Below are 10,931 nucleotides of genomic sequence, written 5' to 3'. Positions count from 1 at the left end.
ATTAAAAATTCTCTCTCTCTCTCTCTCTTAAAAAAAAAAATAAATACACAGCGTTTGGGGCTGGGGTTGTGGCTCACTGGTAGAGTGCTTGCCTAGCATGTGTGAGGCACTGGGTTCAATTCTCAGCACCACATAAACAAACAAACAAATAAATAAATGTATTGTGCCCATCTACCAAAAAAAAAATACACAGTGTTTGAGTACAATATAGTTTTATGCAGATCAGTTTCAAAACTCCCAAGGCACACACTTTGTTGTTGCTTTTCTTTTCTGTATTTATTTGAAGACTCATATTAAAGTTTCAGAATTGCTCTGAACCGAGAGTTCCAGAGCAGAAGCATTGAACAGTGACTGTTATAGTTTGAAACATCAAACAATGAGGATTGGGAGATGCAGAACAGGGACCACGAAGGAGCAAGACACAGTGGTTTGAGAGCTGAAGTGATCAGATCTGTTGAAGTCCCCACAGAGCTCAGGCAGCCCCTGTGCATACCCACCAGCAGATGTCCACCATGGCTATAGACACAAGCACATCCAGCTCTCTGGCTACTAAAATGCCTCAAAGCAAGATCAAACAAAAGGAAAAGTCTTCCAATGACTTTTGTTTTCCCCTAACAAAACAAACTAATAGTCATCCATGAAAGAGGCCCAAAAGAAACCTCAGGTCAGTGCCCTTGGGGGGCAAAGGCTCGGGAGGACTCTTGGGTGAGGAGGAAGGGAAGAGGCAACTACAATGGCTGGTGGATGGACTTGGTGGATGGAAGTGTGGTGCTGTTCAGATGCAGGGTGAGCCAACACAGGAGCCTTCTAGGAACCAGGGCCAGTTTCCACTGGAGAGACCAAAGGGGGCTCAGCGCTGAAGTTTAAATCTGCTTTCCCAAAGCAGAAGGGATAGCTTAGGTTTCCTGGCTCAGTTCTTTATCCAAACCCAAATTCCCTCCTGCTCTAGGACTTAGTATGCTGTTTGCTTGTCAATACACTGTTGGGGTACCAGAGAGGATCCCCAGGCCTATGGCCACAAGACGGCCAGATGGGGTGTGGGGCCCCTGTCCTCCCTGGCTCAGCCCCCAGGGTTCCTGCTCCCAACGACACACAAGCAGAGCTCAGGCCTCCACTCCAGGCTCATAGGCATGCTCATGGCAGCCAGCTGGGACACTTGGCACAATTCTGAAATGATACACATGTTTCTACTGAGATACTGAAAATACTTTAGGGAAATGGAACCAAGCCAAATGAGCTCAGTGAAAGGAGCATTTATCCTCTCTGGTGACAGATATTACCTGGTCCATTTTATAGAGGTAAATCTGGCTATGGTGTCTTAAATAACCTCTGTTAGATTAATTTTGGCAACTTTTTGTTCAGTTCATTCAGTTTTCAGTGTTCATAATCAGAACCACAACCTTAGTGCAATAGTGTGTTTATTTATTTTTTAAATTTATTTTTTAGTTTTAGGCGGACACAATATCTTTACTTTTTTTAAAAAAGAGAGAATGAGAGAGAGAGAATTTTAATATTTATTTTTTAGTATTTGGCAGACACAACGTTTTTGTTTGTATGTGGTGCTGAGGATCGAACCTGGGCCGCATGCATGCCAGGCAAGCTCGCTACCGCTTGAGCCACATCCCCAGCCCTCTACTTTTTAAAATGTGGTGCTGAAGATCGAACCCAGTGCCCCACGCATGCTAGGCGAGAGCACTCTACCACGGAGCCACCACCCCAGCCCCAGTATATTTATTTTTTATAGTAATTTTGGTAGTTGTACAAGAAATTGAAGGATTGGGTGAAAGTGCAAATCACAGGAACTTTTTTGTTTTGTTGTTTTTAATAAAGTCTAAAAGGAAAGCACAAAAGGAAGAACAACATAGATGATGTGAATGTGTATAGTCATACAGACTGTAGTGTGAAACATTGCATTTAGAAAACAAAAATAGGTCCTGCTCAGCTCTAATATATTTATAATCCAGTGAATTTTGTGGACTGATCTAGTAATTTACCATCATGTAAAAAATGATTTCTGTAGAAAAATGCATTCAAAGCTTAGAAAAATGCAGAAACTCCTTTAGAATTCAGCTTAGATATAAGTTGGGAGTCTGTTTGTTTAATAGATATTTTAATTGAATTATAAAAGTGAAACTGATTAAAAAGAAAGACTTTACGTATAAGTGTTTTCATTTATACCACTATTATTATATGTGCTGCTGAAGCGAGCATTTATACCACTATTAAATATTAAATATTGCCAGTTCAAATGTTACAAGAGATTAAGTATGATCACATTTCTTGGAACCATGCAGATTCCATGAAATAAAGCAGATCTTGTTTGAGTATCAGAAAACTAAAGTAGCAAAAATTCAAATAGTATATTTAAAAATTATAATCTGGAATTTATAATATAGTCTTCTTAAATGTTACTTGATGTTAACTGTATTGTTCTCATGTTGGGTACTTAAATACTGTGAATAAACAATGAGCCATTAATTCTATGCTTAACAAAACAAAACAAAAATTGCTAATGAGAAAATCAGTATTGGTGACCTACACACAGAAAAGTCATTGCCAGACCAACTGGATAATGTTTTCTTGTTCACTAAGAAAAAAAATCATCATTCTATTAACTTAAGTACCACATATAATTCCTTTTGAGATGTGTAAATTCAGGAAATCAACAATCACATAGAGTTATTTTTCTATTATGTGGATTAACCTAAAATGAGCATAGACACTCTGGGGAAGGTATCTTGGCAGGTATACATAATTTATATCTTGAGAGATTTTGGTTTGAATATACAGTATTATAGAAACTGTGCATGTAAATGCAGTTTGTTTACATTAGATTATGTAACAAAAGTTGATCTGAAAACCTGCAGTACTATTAACATGATCATTATATGAGTAATTTAAGTTTGTCCCAGGATAGAGCCTGGTCCTGACATGTCCCAAAAGGGGAGAACTGTGGGTGCCAATTTGAAGGAGGGACTATTGCTTTCTGTAGCTCAGTGGTGAGCTAGAGACCGATTCATCTTGGCCACAGGAGTTTGTTTTGTGGGTCAGAGCAGATCTGAGAGGTGCTACTACTTTCTAGGATAAGTCAGTGGGAAGATAAAACTGATCTCAGTCCTCGAAGCTATCAGGGAGCTTGCTTCTGACCAGCAGCTCGAAGATCAGAGCTGCTGTTGTCACCTGCCCTGCTGCCACAGGAGCCAGCAGGCCTCCTGCCTTGCGTTCTGGCACTGAGCACAGCGGGCATGCCATCCCAGGTGGAGAGCAGCCTGGCCAGGTGGTGTGCTGACATTTTAAAATCACCAAATGTGAGCCAGACCTGAAAGGCTGGGCAGCCTCTGCAGGTAGGTGTGGGGTCTGGGTTGGAATTTCTCTAAATTCGTAGGTCACCTCAGGATGGAAAACCAAAGATGTGAAGTAAAGCACCTCAGCAGACAGGCGCTCCCGGTTGGTCAAATACAAAGATGGATTTAGGAAGTCTGGGAGCAGAGGAGGCCCAGACTGGGCTTCCAAATCAAGGGCATGTGTGCACACAGACGTGTGCGGGAGTTTTGCTGCTGCTTTTGGAGAAACTGCTTCAGTGTGAATTGTAACCACTTTTGAGGTAATAATCCTCCTTCCATGATGAAGTTCTAGCAAAGAGAGAAAATAGAACACACTCTGCTCGTTCAGATGCATCCACATAAGACTGATTTTAAAAGGTCATACTTGTATAATTCCACAGAAATAGTATCATTAAATCACCAAAGCGTTTTTTTCTTTAACTTTCTAGACTGAAGTGGCACAAAGGCTGCTTAGTAGACCATCCACTTTTTTCTTAAAATATTGTGCTTATAAAGTATCTGTACACCTATGTAAACTTGCAGTAAAGAAAGTTTTTTAAATTGAAAAAAGAGGAAGAAGAAGCAGCAGAAGAAGTAGCAGTAGTAGTAGTAGCAGTAGTAGTAGCAGTAGTAGTAGCAGTAGCAGTAGTAGTAGTAGCAGTAGTAGTAGTAGCAGTAGTAGTAGTAGTAGTAATAGTACAGGTCAGAAATGCTAAGCACTTGACCAGAGTTCTTCAAAGTGACGAAGCTGGGATTTGAACCAAGGCAGCATTCCCAGTAATGTCCCATTGTGGTAATTATTTTGGAGAGAGCTAATTCTTTTTTTCCCCACCTATGTCCACACCCACACTTTGTAACTATATATTGGCAATCCATATCCTTTAAGAAATGCATTTTTTTGAAACTTTACAAAACTTTTTTAGATTTTTAGTTATAGATAGACACAATATCTTTATTTTGTTTATTTATTTTCATGTGGTGCTGAGAATTGAACCCAGTGCCTCACATGTGCGAGGCAATTGTTCTGCCACTGAGCCACAACTCCAGCCCAGGAAATGCATTTTATACCCTCCAATTTTTATAATTCCAGGCACTGGAATTGAAATTTTTTTTAAAGAGAGAACAATTTAATACCTGGAAATGACTTAAGTCATTGTTTTAATTTTCTGTTTTTTTATTTTTTTAAATTTTAATTTATTATATATGACATCAGAATGCATTACAATTCATATTACACATATAGAGCACAATTTTTCATATCTCTGGTTGTATACAAGGTAGAGTTACACCATTTGTCTTCATATACGTACTTAGGGTAATGATGTCCATCTCATTCCACCGTCTTTTCTATCCCCGTGGCCATTCCCTTCCCCTCCCTCCCTGTTCCCCTTTGCCCTATCTAGAATTCATCTAATTCTCCCATTCCCTCCTTCCCATTATGAATCAGCAGCCTTAAATCAGAGAAAACAGCTGGCATTTGTTTTTTGGGGGATTGGCTAACTTCACTTAGCAAAATTCCATCCATTTACCTGCAAATGCTACAATTTTATTCTCTTTTAATGCTGAATAATATTCCATTGTGTATAGATACCTCAGTTTCTTTATCCATTCATCTACTGAAGGGCATCTAGGTTGATTCCACAGTTTAGCTATTGTGAATTGTGCTGCAATAAGCACTGATGTGGCTGTTTTTAAGTCCTTTGGGTATAGACTGAAGAGTGGGATAGCTGGGTCAAATGATGGTTTCCATTCCCAGTTTTCCAAGGATTCTCTATACTGCTTTCCATATTGGCTGTACCAATTTGTAGTCCCACTAGCAATGTATGAGTGTACCTTTCCCCCACATCCTCGCCAACACTTATTGTTGTTTGTATTCTTAATAGCTGCCATTCTGACTGGAGTGAGATGAAATCTTAGAGTAGTTTTGATTTGCATTTCTCTAATTGCTAGAGATGTTGAATATTTTTTTCATATATTTGTTGATTGATTGTATATCATCTTCTGAGAAGTGTCTATTTAGTTCCTTGGCCCATTTATTGATTGGGTTATTTGTTTTTTTGGTGTTAAGATTTTTGCGTTTTCTTTATATATCCTAGAGTACTCTATTTGATGTGTGTGGTAAAAATTTGTTCCCAAATTGTAGGCTCTCTATTCACTTCACTGTTTCTTTTGCTGAAAAGAAGCTTTTTAGTTTGAATCCATCCCATTTGTTGAATCTTGTATTAATTCTTGGGCTATAGTAGTCTTATTAAGGAAGTTGGGGCCTAATCTGACATGATTGAGGTTTAGGCCTACTTTTTCTTCTAATAGATGCAGTGTCTGTGGTTTAATTCCTAGGTCCTTGATCCACTTTGAGTTGAGTTTTGTGCATGGTGAGAGATGGGGGTTTAATTTCATTTGTTGCATATGGATTTCCAGTTTTCCCAGCACCATTTGTTGAAGAAGCGATACTTTCTCCAATGTATGTTTTTGGTGACTTTGTCTGATATAAGAAAGGCTGTTTAGTCTCTGTGTTTAGTCTCTGTTCCTTCTATTTTGTACCATTGGTCTACAAATCTATTTTGGTGCCAATACCATGCTGTTTTTGTTACTATTGCTCTGAAGTATACTTTAAGATCTGGTATAGTAATGCCACCTGCTTCACTGTTCTTGCTAAGGATTGCTTTGGCTATTCTGGGTCTCTTATTTTTCCAAATGAATGTCATGACTACTTTTTCTATTTATATGAGGAATGTCATTGGGATTTTGATTGGAATTGCATGAAATCTTTATAGTGCTTTTGGTAGTATGGTCATTTTGACAGTATTAATTCTGCCTATCTAAGAACAAGCTAGATCTTTTCATCTTCTAAGGTTTTCTTTAATTTCTTTCTTTAGCATTCTGTAGTTTTCATTGTAGAGGTCTTTCACCTCTTTCGTTGATTACCAAGTATTTTATTTATTTATTTATTTATTTTTGCAGCTATTGTAAATGGGGTAGTTTTTCTCATTTTCCTTTTAGAGGATTTGTCACTAATATACAGAAATGTATTTTATTTTTGGGTGTTGATTTTGTATCCTGCTACTTTGCTGAATTCACTTACTAGTTCCAGATGTTTTCTGGTAGAATTTTTTTGGGTCTTCTAGGTATAGAATCATATTGTTGGCAAATAGTACTAATTTGTGTTCTTCTTTACCTATCTGTATTACTTTAATTTATTTCATCTGTCTCATTGCTCTGGCCAGTGTTTCAAGAAATATGTTAAATAGAAGTGGTGAGAGAGGGCATCCCTGTCTTCTTCCAGTTTTTATAGGGAATGCCTTCAGTTTTTCTCCATTTACAATGATGTTGGCCTGGAGCTTAGCATAGATAGCCTTTACAATATTGAGATATGCTCCTGTTATCCCTAGTTTTTCTAGTGTTTTGAACATGAAGGGGTGCTATATTTTGTCAAGAGCTTTTTCTGCATCTATTGCGATGGTCATATGGTTCTTATCTTTAAGTCTATTGATGTGATGAATTACATTTATTGATTTCTGTATGTTGGATCAACTTTGTATTCCTGGGATGAACCCCGCTTGATTGTGGAGTATTATCTTTTTGTATTCGATTTGCCAGAATTTTAGCATCTATGTTCATTAGAGATATTGGTCTGAGGTTTTCTTTCTTTGATGTGTCTTTGTCTGGTTTTGGAATCAGGGAGATATGGGTCTCATAGAATGAGTTTGGAAGTGCTCCCTCTTCTTCTATTTCCTGAAATAAATTGAAGAGTATTGGTATTAGTTGTTCTTTAAAGATCTTGTAGAACTCAGCTGTGAATCCATCCTGTCCTGGGCTTTTCTTGGTTGGTAGACTTCTGATGACATCTTCTATTTCATCACTTGAAATTTATCTGTTTAAATTGTGTATATGATCTTGATTCAATTTGGGCAAATCATATCACTCTAGAAATTTGTTGATGCCTTTGATATTTTCTATTTTATTGGAGTACAAGTTTTCAAAATAATTTCTAATTATCCTCTGTATTTCTGTAGTGTACTGTTGTGATATTTCATTTTTCATCATGTATGTTAGTAATTTGAGTTTTCTCTCTCCTTTTCTTCATTAGCATGGCTAAGGGTCTATCAATTTTATTTATTTTTTCAAAAAACCAATTTTTTTGAATTTTTAAATCTTTATTTTTTAGTTTTCGGCAGGCACAACATCTTTTGTTTATATGTGGTGCTGAGGATCAAACCCGGGCCGCACGCATGCCAGGCGAGCGCGCTACCTCTGAGCCACATCCGCAGCCCAGAACCAATTTTTTATTATGTCAATTTTTTCAATTGTTTCAATTTCATTGATTTCAGCTCTAATTTTAATTATTTCTTGTCTTCTACTGCTTTTGGTGTTGATTTGTTCTTCTTTTTCTAGGACTTTGAGATGTAATGTTAAGTCCTTTATTTGTTGACTTTTTCTTCTTTTAAGGAATAAACTCCATGCAATGAAATTTCCTCTTAGTATTGCCTTCATAGTGTCCCAAAGATTTCGATATGTTGTATCTGTGTTCTCATTCACTTCTAAGAATTTTAAATCTCCTCCTCTAAGTCTTTTGCAATCTATTGTTCACTCAATAGCATATTATTTAATCTCCATGTGTTGGAATAGCATTTATTTTTTATTTTATAATTGATTTCTAATTTCATTCCATTATGATCTGATAGAATGCAGGGTAATATCTCTACTATTTATATTTGCTAAGAGTTGCTTTGTGGCCTAATATTGATCTATTTTAGAGAAGGATCCATGTGCTGCTGAAAAGAAAGTGTATTCACTTGTTGAAGGATGAAATATTCTATATATGTCAGTGAAGTCTAAGTTATTGATTGTATTATAATTTCTTAGTTCAGCTTTTGTTTGGAAGATCTATGTAGTGGTAAAAGAGGTGTGTTAAAGTCACCCAGAATTATTGTATTGTGGTCTATTTGACTCTTGTCAAATTCTTGAGAATTTGTTTGTTGAATATAGACACTCCATTGTTTGGGGCATATTGTTTATTATTGTTGTCTTTCTAACCCTTAAGCAGTATGAAATATCCTTCTTTATCCCTTTTGATTGACTTTTTCTTGGAGTCTACTTTATTTGATATGAGGATGAAAACCCCTGCTTGTTTCTACAGTCCATGTGAGTGGTATGATTTTTCCTAATTTTTCGCCTTCAATCTGTGGATGTCTTTTCCTATGAGATGAGTCTCTTGGAGGCAGCATATTGTTGGATTTTTTAAAAATCTAATCTTCTAGTCTATGCCTTTTGATTGGTGAGTTTAAGCCATTAACATTCAGGGTTATTATTGAGACATGATTTGTATTCCCAGACATTTTTGTTTATTTTTGGTATTTAACTTGACTTGGTTTCTCCTTTGATTAGTTTTTCCTTTAGTGTAATACCTCCCTTTGCTGATTTTCATTGTTGTTTTTCAATTCCTCTTCATGGAATATTTTTCCAAGGATGTTCTGTAGTGCAGGCTTTCTAGTTGTAAATTCTTTTAAATTTGTTTACTATGCAAGATTTTTATTTTATCATCAAATCTAAAGCTTCATTTTGCTGGATATAAGATTCTTGGTTGGCATCCATTTTATTTCAGAGCTTGGTATATGCTATCCCAGAATCTCCTGGCTTTGAGGGTCTGGGTTGAAAAATCTGCTGAGATATAAATTGGTCTCCCCCTACATGTGATCTGATTCCTCTCTCTTGTGACCTTTGAGATTCTATCATTATTCTGTATGCTAGGCATTTCATTATAATGTGCCTTGGTGTATATCTGTTGTAATTTTGTACATTTGGTATCCTGTAAGCCTCTTGTATTTGATTTTCCAATTCATTCTTCATGTTTGGGAAATTTTCTGACATTATCTCATTGAAAAGATTGTGCATTCCTTTGGTTTGAAACTCTGTGCCTTCCTCTATCCTAATAACTCTTAGATTTGGTCTTTTGATGCTGCTCCATAATTCTTGGGTGTTCTGCTCATGGTTCCTTACTATCTTCACTGTGTGTTCAACTTTATTTTCCAGGTTGTATACTTTGTCTTCATTATCACGTTCTGTCTTCCAAGTGATCTAGTCTGTTGGTGATGCTTTCTATTGAGTTTTTTTATTTTGTTTATTGTTTCCTTAATTTCAAAGATTTCTGATTTTTTTTTTCAGAATCTCTATCTCTTTCTTGAAGGAATCTTTTGCTACCTGTATATACTCTCTTATCTCTTTGTCAGAGTGATCGATTTTTGTCTGTATTTGCTCATTTAGGTCATTCTTTAATTCAGAGATCATTTTAATTATGAACACTCTGAACTCCTTCTCTGACATTTCATCTACTACGCTGCCCATGAGTTCTGTTACTGTAGTATAGGGGCACTTTCCTCCCTTGTTTTTTCATGTTGTCTATGTGATTTCCTTTCTTGAGTGTGGATCTGAGGTATTATAACTTCTACCCTATAATCTTATAGTATCTGCGAAGATTATCTGTACCTCGCCTTGGTGTTGGGCTTCCAGACCCAGCCAGTGTCCCAGGATGGATGCTACTGCAACTACAGGAGGTGGCAGCAATGGCAGGAGATAACTTGAGATGGCAGTAGAGGTGCCCCAAGATGGATGCAATATCTTTTGGGAATGGGGCTGAAAGGTGGGCCTTACACTAGTTTAGGATGTGTGCTCCAAGATGCAACTGCTTCCAGGCCCTTTCATCTCAAGGTAGAGGCTACTGCATGGGGGAAGCTATGGGGATGGCTACAGTAAAAATCTCAAGATGGAAGTGGGTTAGACCTGGGCTCCCAGGTGGTGGTGGGAGTTGGTGGATCCAAACTTACTCCGGGCCCTGGCTCCTGCACAGGTTAGTGAGGTGGGTCTGGGCCAGGCCTGAGCTCCAGTGGGGCTCTGTCAGTAGCTGGTTGGACCCGGGCCTACCCTGGGCCCTGGCTCCCGCACAGGTCAGCAGGTGGGTCTGGGCCAAGCCTGACTCCAGTGGGTGTTGCCGGTAGGTGGAGGCCATCCTGGGAAAGGTTTTTTTTTTTTAATTTTTAAAAAATTTTTAGTTTATGTTTTCATTGATGTTACTCTCTTTATATTCTCATATATTCCAGTAAGAGGGGAACAGAATTATTATCCCCATATTGTAGTTGATAAAACCAGATTCAGAGAATCTGAAGTCATTCAATGAAGTGCCTGGCTTGGTCTGAATGCTCTGAATTTATCTTTTTTACTTCTTAATTTATTGACCCTGTACTCAGGTGGCCAATGACATCACATGACAGTATTTGGTGAGTAGGACTTCAGAGAAACAAACTGTTTGACTCCCTGGCTGTTTTTGCTTTGACATCCAACCCAACCCATTTAAAAACCACTTGAAGTACCTCCTGGATGTTCCAAGATGCCCATCTGACCTGTGGGGAGCAAGTGGTAGACAGAAGGATGGGCACAGTGGAGCTGAAGGTGAGATGGTATGTGTGGGGAGCCATCCCCAAGGTATGGACAGAGCACTCTGGCTCATGGGGAGTGACTAATCATTCTGGTTTGGGCAGGGTGGAGGGATGGGGCCAGCTTCACAGAGAATGTGACAGTTGAACTGGCAATGGAGGAAGAATTTCCCCAGGGAGA

This window comes from Ictidomys tridecemlineatus, chromosome 6 (assembly GCF_052094955.1).
Source record: "Ictidomys tridecemlineatus isolate mIctTri1 chromosome 6, mIctTri1.hap1, whole genome shotgun sequence".
In the NCBI taxonomy this organism is placed as follows: domain Eukaryota; kingdom Metazoa; phylum Chordata; class Mammalia; order Rodentia; family Sciuridae; genus Ictidomys; species Ictidomys tridecemlineatus.
This window is presented reverse-complemented; position numbering follows the sequence as displayed.